Consider the following 7180-nt stretch of genomic DNA (forward strand, 5'->3'; position numbering starts at 1 on the left):
GCAGTTTTTCACCAGCAATTACAGCAGTGGAATCCTACGTATATTCTTCAAAATTTGTGATCGTAGAATCAAAACCATATTTTTATCAATTATAACATTCACATGAAAAAAATAACATATAATGACCTCAAGCTACACCTCATGTCAAAACACTACTTCTAGACCTCTTTTTAAAGACAACCCTGCCAATTATTGTATCTCAATGCTGTGAATCCCACTCTGAATTCCCTTTTTAATGATGGAAGAATGCCTGTTTCCAAAAGGAGAGCAGAGAGCAGATAATAAGAGGCTGCAGTGAAGATCTAGGATCCAATTTTCTTTTTTTTTCGTATACAAGATTTTGAAGTAAGCTGTTAATAAAACCCTGGACATCAGATCTGTATTGGCAGTTACGTGTTCAACAAACCCCCGTCCCTCTGCAGAATGGGAAGTTTTACTGATAGCAGCAGGTACCTGTGCAAGAATTGCTCTGACACAGAGTTCCCTAAATCAATCACAACCGCAGTCTGAAATGGCAACTGCTGTGCCGCAGTCACGCACCCATGATTTGTTGGAAACACAGGAGAGAGATTAACACTCTGTTAATAACATTTTGTCGTACCAATCAAATCTCATTACCTACATTTCTTTCAAATGTGATTTCAAATACTGAACAAATTGATCTTACAGAAGTGTACCAATGTTTCTCCAGGTATTTAAATGTTACATAAAGTTACCTGTTGCATAGCTGGTATAAAAGATCATGATAAATTCACCCATCATTTACACCAACCCCAAGCTATATCATTACGGGTTTTCTGTCAGGAATGCATAGACACTTCAAGGTACCTAATGCATAATAAACTCCCATGGAAATACTTGAGCATAATTCAAAAACAGGTCCAGCTGGGTACCTCCCCTGCTATACAGCAAAATGTTATGTGAGTACTTATGGGGAAAATGAAATGTATCCTCTCAGGTGGCCCACCCTCAGGGAGAAAGCGAACAGGAATGATCATGCTGTTTCAACTCTAGAGGTTATAATAAAAGTACAGAGAGGAAAAATAATGTTATTGCTAGAAAAACTAAAGTCCCACCTGCCAATCTCAAAATAACCCTCGCTACAATACACACGGCTCAGAAGGTCACCTTTTGTTCTCAGCTACTAACTGGCCCCTTGACACTTTTCTTTATAAGAGGAGCGGGATGGGGACAGGACACAAGAACTTCATCATCATCTGATAGTGTGAAACCAGCCGAGGAAATGAGGCAACTGAAGTTCATGGAGCCGGGCAACGACAGGAACCCAGCACAAAGGAAGGATGCTGAGAATAAACAGCAGCTTGCAGTAAATATAGTACTTGAAAGAAGTGGCGCATTTGCATTCAAAATTGGCCCAGAAAGCACATGTCTCAGCACAAGGAGAGGCAGGGGCAAGGTAAAGCTGTTGGCAGGGTGGACCCATCTGTCCCCATGTCCAAGAAGTTATCTAGAGAGCGAGTGAAACACAGAAGCCAGCTCTGCATTGTCCCCTGCTTTGATGCTTCATCTTTTCTAATACTTTTCCCCCCCTCCTTGTGTCAGCTGTATGGAAGACGTATATTAGCCATGGAAATGTAATATTCAGAACTAAAAGTGCAGTTCAGTGCTGTACTTTATCACAGTTTGAGGCATTACGTTATTGCTTTTGAATTGGCAAGGTAATTTCAGACAGTTAACAATTCTGGACATTAGTCTTCTTCCTGCAGAGCAAGAAAAGCATGAAAGGAAGCAATTTAAGCTTGTTCATTTCATCAGTGCAAATCAACAGGGAACATTACTGAGGGCATCAACTGCTCAGTTTCACGTTGCTTCAGAGTTCCCCAGCTTTGCAGTGACTGCAAAGAAATGTGACAATTATTCTGAACTCATACTGCAATTGGGAATTTTGCAGAGCAGGAATACAAATGACTGGTCTTTACATTCCTTTGTGAAGTTCTTAAATCACTGCTGGCAGCATATAAATAATGCTTCCCAGCTTCTGAACAGCCTATGCCTACTTCCAGACATGTTGGATGGGTTTTCTGCTATTTTGTTTGAAACCACTATGTTTTATTTAAATAAATACATACCCAGTATATTTATTTATTTATTCAGAATTCTTTATTTATTAAATAAATATTTAAATTAACCATGCGGGTTCAACAACAGACTTAGGGAGGGGATTACTTAGCAGTCGACTGAACACCACGATCTGTATTGTCATGGAAGTCGGGTGACTCAACCTGAAACATCACATAATGTTTTCTTCAGCTCTTTTCTGTCCTGTTACGTTTTTGATGAAGCACTGTGTAACTGAAATACATAATGGTTTGGTTTTTGGGGTTGTTTTTTTTTACAGCCACTGACTTTTGGACGGTGGATGAAGTAAATATTCCAACAAGAGAATCAGCTGCTTGAAGTAAACTTCACACTCTTTTGTAAGAGTGGGATAGACAAATGTGATCCTTGACAGAAATCTCAGCTTGAGATCCACCCTTCCAGAGAGCAACATCAAAGAAGATTAAGAGGAGTACATTTGTTTCCAGAGTAGAAAGAAGTGTGCGGCATTAGAAACTGCTTAAAGATGACTTTCAGCAACGATACAGGGACCATGATCTAAGGTAAGGTGGGTGGAAGAGAGTTCCAGAGGACTGCACTCCTCGGGAGGTGCTACAGCCAGCACAGAGGAGCAGAACAGCTTTCCTAACAAACCCAAATTCACCGTGTTCACTTCTGCGCACGTTCCCCGGGATGTCAGGTAAAGATTGTTATTTGGGATGTACCTACAGGCCTTCCATCCAAAGGCCTCATGCTCCTGGTTTTCATCTAACTTCTGCCTGTGAGACCTGGTCTTCTGGGTCTTGGGGTACAGTGGCTGTCACACAGATGTATAACCTCTACAACAACCAGATCCTAGCTCTTCATAATTAATGATTACAGATAAAAGCGCTTCTAGCAAGAGGAAGTGAGAAAAAAATATCTTTTTTTCACCCCTGAAACATCTTCACCACTTCAGGTTCATTACAGCCCTGTGAGGTACCGCTACTGCCGTCTCCATTTTACATCAGTTCTGGAAATAATGACAGATTAACTAGTAAGAAATTTGTCTAAGGTCATGAGCAGGAAGCAGCATCACGCTGAGTACAGCGTGACCCAGCAGTGGTCCAGTGCCAGGACCGCTGTCTCACCACCACCTCCTTCTCTCAGAAAACATTCCCAAAGCAATGAAGAACATAATGATCTCTCTGCCTAAAAGATAACTGTGAAATGTGTCTGCTGTGCAATCTACAGGGAAGGTACATCAACAAATGAGGTGGCATAGTTCACATTTATTCCACCCAAAAGGCCAGGCAGCTTGCAATTACTGTGGAGAGACACACAGCCTCATCTGCAGAACGGTGACAGCCCACAACGCTGGCCACCTGCGTCCAGGACCTCAGACTGACACTGGATCACAGGGAATGTCTGACACCTGACCACCTGGAAGCACACCTTTGATCTCATAGAGCTCGTTACCGTCACCCAGCTGCCTGTCGTGAGTCAAAAGGCAGGAAAACACAAAAGAAAATGTGATGTGATGTAAGGTTTCCCTGTAATAAGGAAACATAAGGTCAGCACAACACTGGCTTTACTCTACACCTGCAAATGAGTGTAAAACACCAGTCCCTCAAGGCAAATAAGGACTCTCAGCTGCTCCTGTGGAGTAGCCTGAAAGAGAAGTCAAGCAACTTCTCTTTTTTTTCTTTTTCTTTTTTTTTTTTTTTTTTTAAATAACCTTGGGAAGGGGAAGTGACCCATGAAGGTTCCACAGACGAAGGTCACAGCACACTCCCTCCTGAGGAAGTGATTCAAACCATGGGATACTTGAAGACATTATAAGTGTCTTCTTCCCTTGACAGACAGAACATTTAAATCAAGATATTGGCCATCACAGAAGGCCTGGGAAAATAGTTTTTTCCTTTTCTGACCAGCCAACAAAAAACCCCACCCTGCACATCCACCTTCTCTTGATGCTGCGTGTGCTCCTCCCACAGACTCCTAGTGCTGTTACATACTGTGTCGAGGCATTACATCAATGTCATTTCATGGTTTTGGTGCATTCTGCACCTACCATGACATAATAAGTTGGCCTGACCATTCAAATGTGCATTGCTGTTCTTCAGTAGCCCTGCTCACCTACCAGAGACTCAACTACACAATCACAGACTGTTCTAAATGAGCTATTGCTATGAAGAACTCCCAAGAGCAATAAAACACTAACACAATCTCAGGGCTTCACATGTCTACTTACACCGCTATGTATGTACCCACTCATAGTTGATGCACGGGGCTCTTCGTGACAGCACCCCCACTCCAAGGAATGAACACTAAACACAGATCCTGGCCAGCCTGGCACAGCACTGTTATCCCAGCACGCCATGAACTTCCCTGGATGGATATCCACATAGGAAACTGCACAGCAGCAGACTCCAGTATAAGAAATATTAGGCCAATGTTCCCTATATTTTAGGAAATATTGGCCTAATAAATTACCTAAATAAATGTCCTGTGTAGGAAATTCAGCACCCAGTGCTTCTCAGTTTGCACTCTCTGCATTTTCTATCATTTCACATTCCTTAACACTGTGCTTTGGCTTTGTTTTTTAATAGCATGTGCCACTAAGAATAAGAGCATACGACAGTGAAAGGTTTAAACTCCTCTTTCTTCTTTCCACCATCTACTGCCTTCATAGGCTAACACTGTACTGAAAGTCAATTGCAATTATTCCCGAGTAAGGGAAACAAAGCATTTACTAGTAAGAGTTCCATTAAAAAAACCTTACAGTATACATAAAGTAACAAGACAGTAAACCCTTTAAATTAAAGTTTTCTTCATAACCATTAATCATCTCTACCCTGTTTTTCTTTCACGTCAGTACTTTGGTAAGAAAATTTTAAGAGAGGGTAGTATGTCCAACTTTGTTTTCTCAACCAGTCCAAGACCAAAAGGCAGATAAGCACGGTTTACATTTACATAGGAAAACAAAGCCTATGCTAGGAATACACCAGTTAGCCAAAGAAAGTAAACCCCCCACAGAAAAATGCTGTAAGGCATGGCTTCTCACGCTAAGAGCACTGCCAGGGGGTGCAGAAGGAATCACTCATCGCTCTCTGTGGAGCCAAGCTGAAGCAGGGAACATGACCAGCCCTGAGGAACGGGCTCCTACGATCTGCAGATCTTTGGGAGCTCTGGCATGGGTAACACGCAGCCTCGCGTCCCCGGTGCGCAGCCACCCCGCTGCGGTCACTACCCACACCTTCTCCACACAGGGTTCTGCTCAAGCTTCCACCCTACACATAACAAAAATGCCTTCAATAACTTGAGAACAGGGCGAAAGCTCCTTTTGGGGGTGACACAATTAAACACCTGCATAAAGCCAGCTGCAAAAAAATGATGTCCCACGATTCAAAAGCATCAGAGCTAACTGTATTATTGTGCCAGAGCCTCCTCAGCTGACACTTCTCTTTTGTAACCCGGACTTTAATTAGTCACATTAGAGCTGACTGGTTGGTTTTATGCAAAACCAACCTTCCTGCATTGCTATGGGAACCTTTTTCTAACTCTGAGGAGTAAGTGATGTGCTTTAACTCACCCTGGCTTAGAGAAAAGGGCATTCCACACACCTCCTGCCACTTCATTGCATATTTACATCTTTCAGCTTAAAAAACGGGAACTAAAATGCATAATCTGACCAATATTGGTTATCCTCTGTTGATCTACAGAATGTAAGGGTTCGTTTAACTCAAACACCATCGGTGAAGGTGCAAAAGTTTCTCTGAATGTGACTGCTTTCAGAGTCTTGGAGATGTTCCTCTTGGGATGAAATTTTCCATGGTTTTGCTCCCATAATGGGCTGAACTTTTTTACCCTGAAGTCTGAGGAAAAGCCTCCTCAGGATTTTTGAGTCATGCAAGAAATCAGTAGAAAGCGGAGTAGGGAAGAATGAGGATCTCCCTCCCCACCATTTTGCTAATGTGTCAACAACTCTTTTCCTCACAAACTTACAAACACTTTTATTTTAAAACAAGGAATCCCTCAGAGCATGCAGATCTACCCCTTTTGTAACACAAGGTGAAGAAAGTCTTACAACAATCTCCACAGCCAGCCACTAACATCTACTCAAACGACAGGATATTCTCCATAAACATTTCCAGTGTAGAATTCAAGATTCCAAGCAATGGAGAATCCCCCACTTCCTACAGGAGGTGTTTATTTTGGATTGTTTCTGCCAACACTTTTTATTTCTTTGACAAGGTTTTTTTTTTATAATTCATAGCATGATAAAGTACAAAGTAGCTGGGAGGAAAAGAAAATCCAAATATGTCTAAGGCACGCTCAGCATGCAACAGCCAAAATCTTCAGCAGCCCAGTACAGGATCAAACACCCTTACGGTGTTGCAATGCATATTCTACCTGTTCTGTACCGCCCCACCTGAAAGGTAAGAAAAAGAGGAGGTGGAACCTATGTTAACTAAAATTCACTGAAAATACCAGGCTTCAAATGTTACATTGCCACACAGAGGGAGATTTTCCTCCTTCTCCCCTCCTTTCCTCCCCTCCTTCCATTATTAAAAATATTTCATTAAATGCAACAAAAGAGTATTAACTTTTCTTTACAAAATCTTAACATGGAGAAAGATGTGAAAACACAAATATTTTGAGGAGTTTATCTTCCTTTGATCTTTCCTTCACATTGCCCTGACTTTCTTGCTGTTTCTGGTTTACCCTAGAGCTGGTTACAGAGAAACTGGACAAGGGTTATCCCAACAGCACTACCTCTACTTCACTGTGCATCACTAAGTATTTTATGGCAGGACACTTCCCACCCCAAACGTACCCCTGGCAATATGCTCAGCAGCAACATAAACTCATGGCAAAGGCTGGCCTGCCTGAGCACAAATCCAGCCTGGGTCTACGGGTCAAAAACAAGGAAGAATTCTTCCACAGTTTTTTAATGTGCGCAGAGGGCGAGCACAAGACGACTACAGACCCCAGCTAAAGTCCAAGAGCTTAAGTCTTGGAAGAAACCTGGACTTTGTGTCCTATTGATGAGCACTTGAATGACTTCCACAAGATTCTATTTCTGTCCCAGTATCTCCTGGTCTCTCCGCAATACTCTACAGCTGTGAACTCACTTCCT

Source organism: Antrostomus carolinensis, unplaced genomic scaffold (assembly GCF_000700745.2).
Source record: "Antrostomus carolinensis isolate BGI_N321 unplaced genomic scaffold, ASM70074v2 scaffold3706, whole genome shotgun sequence".
Classification (NCBI taxonomy): Eukaryota; Metazoa; Chordata; class Aves; order Caprimulgiformes; family Caprimulgidae; genus Antrostomus; species Antrostomus carolinensis.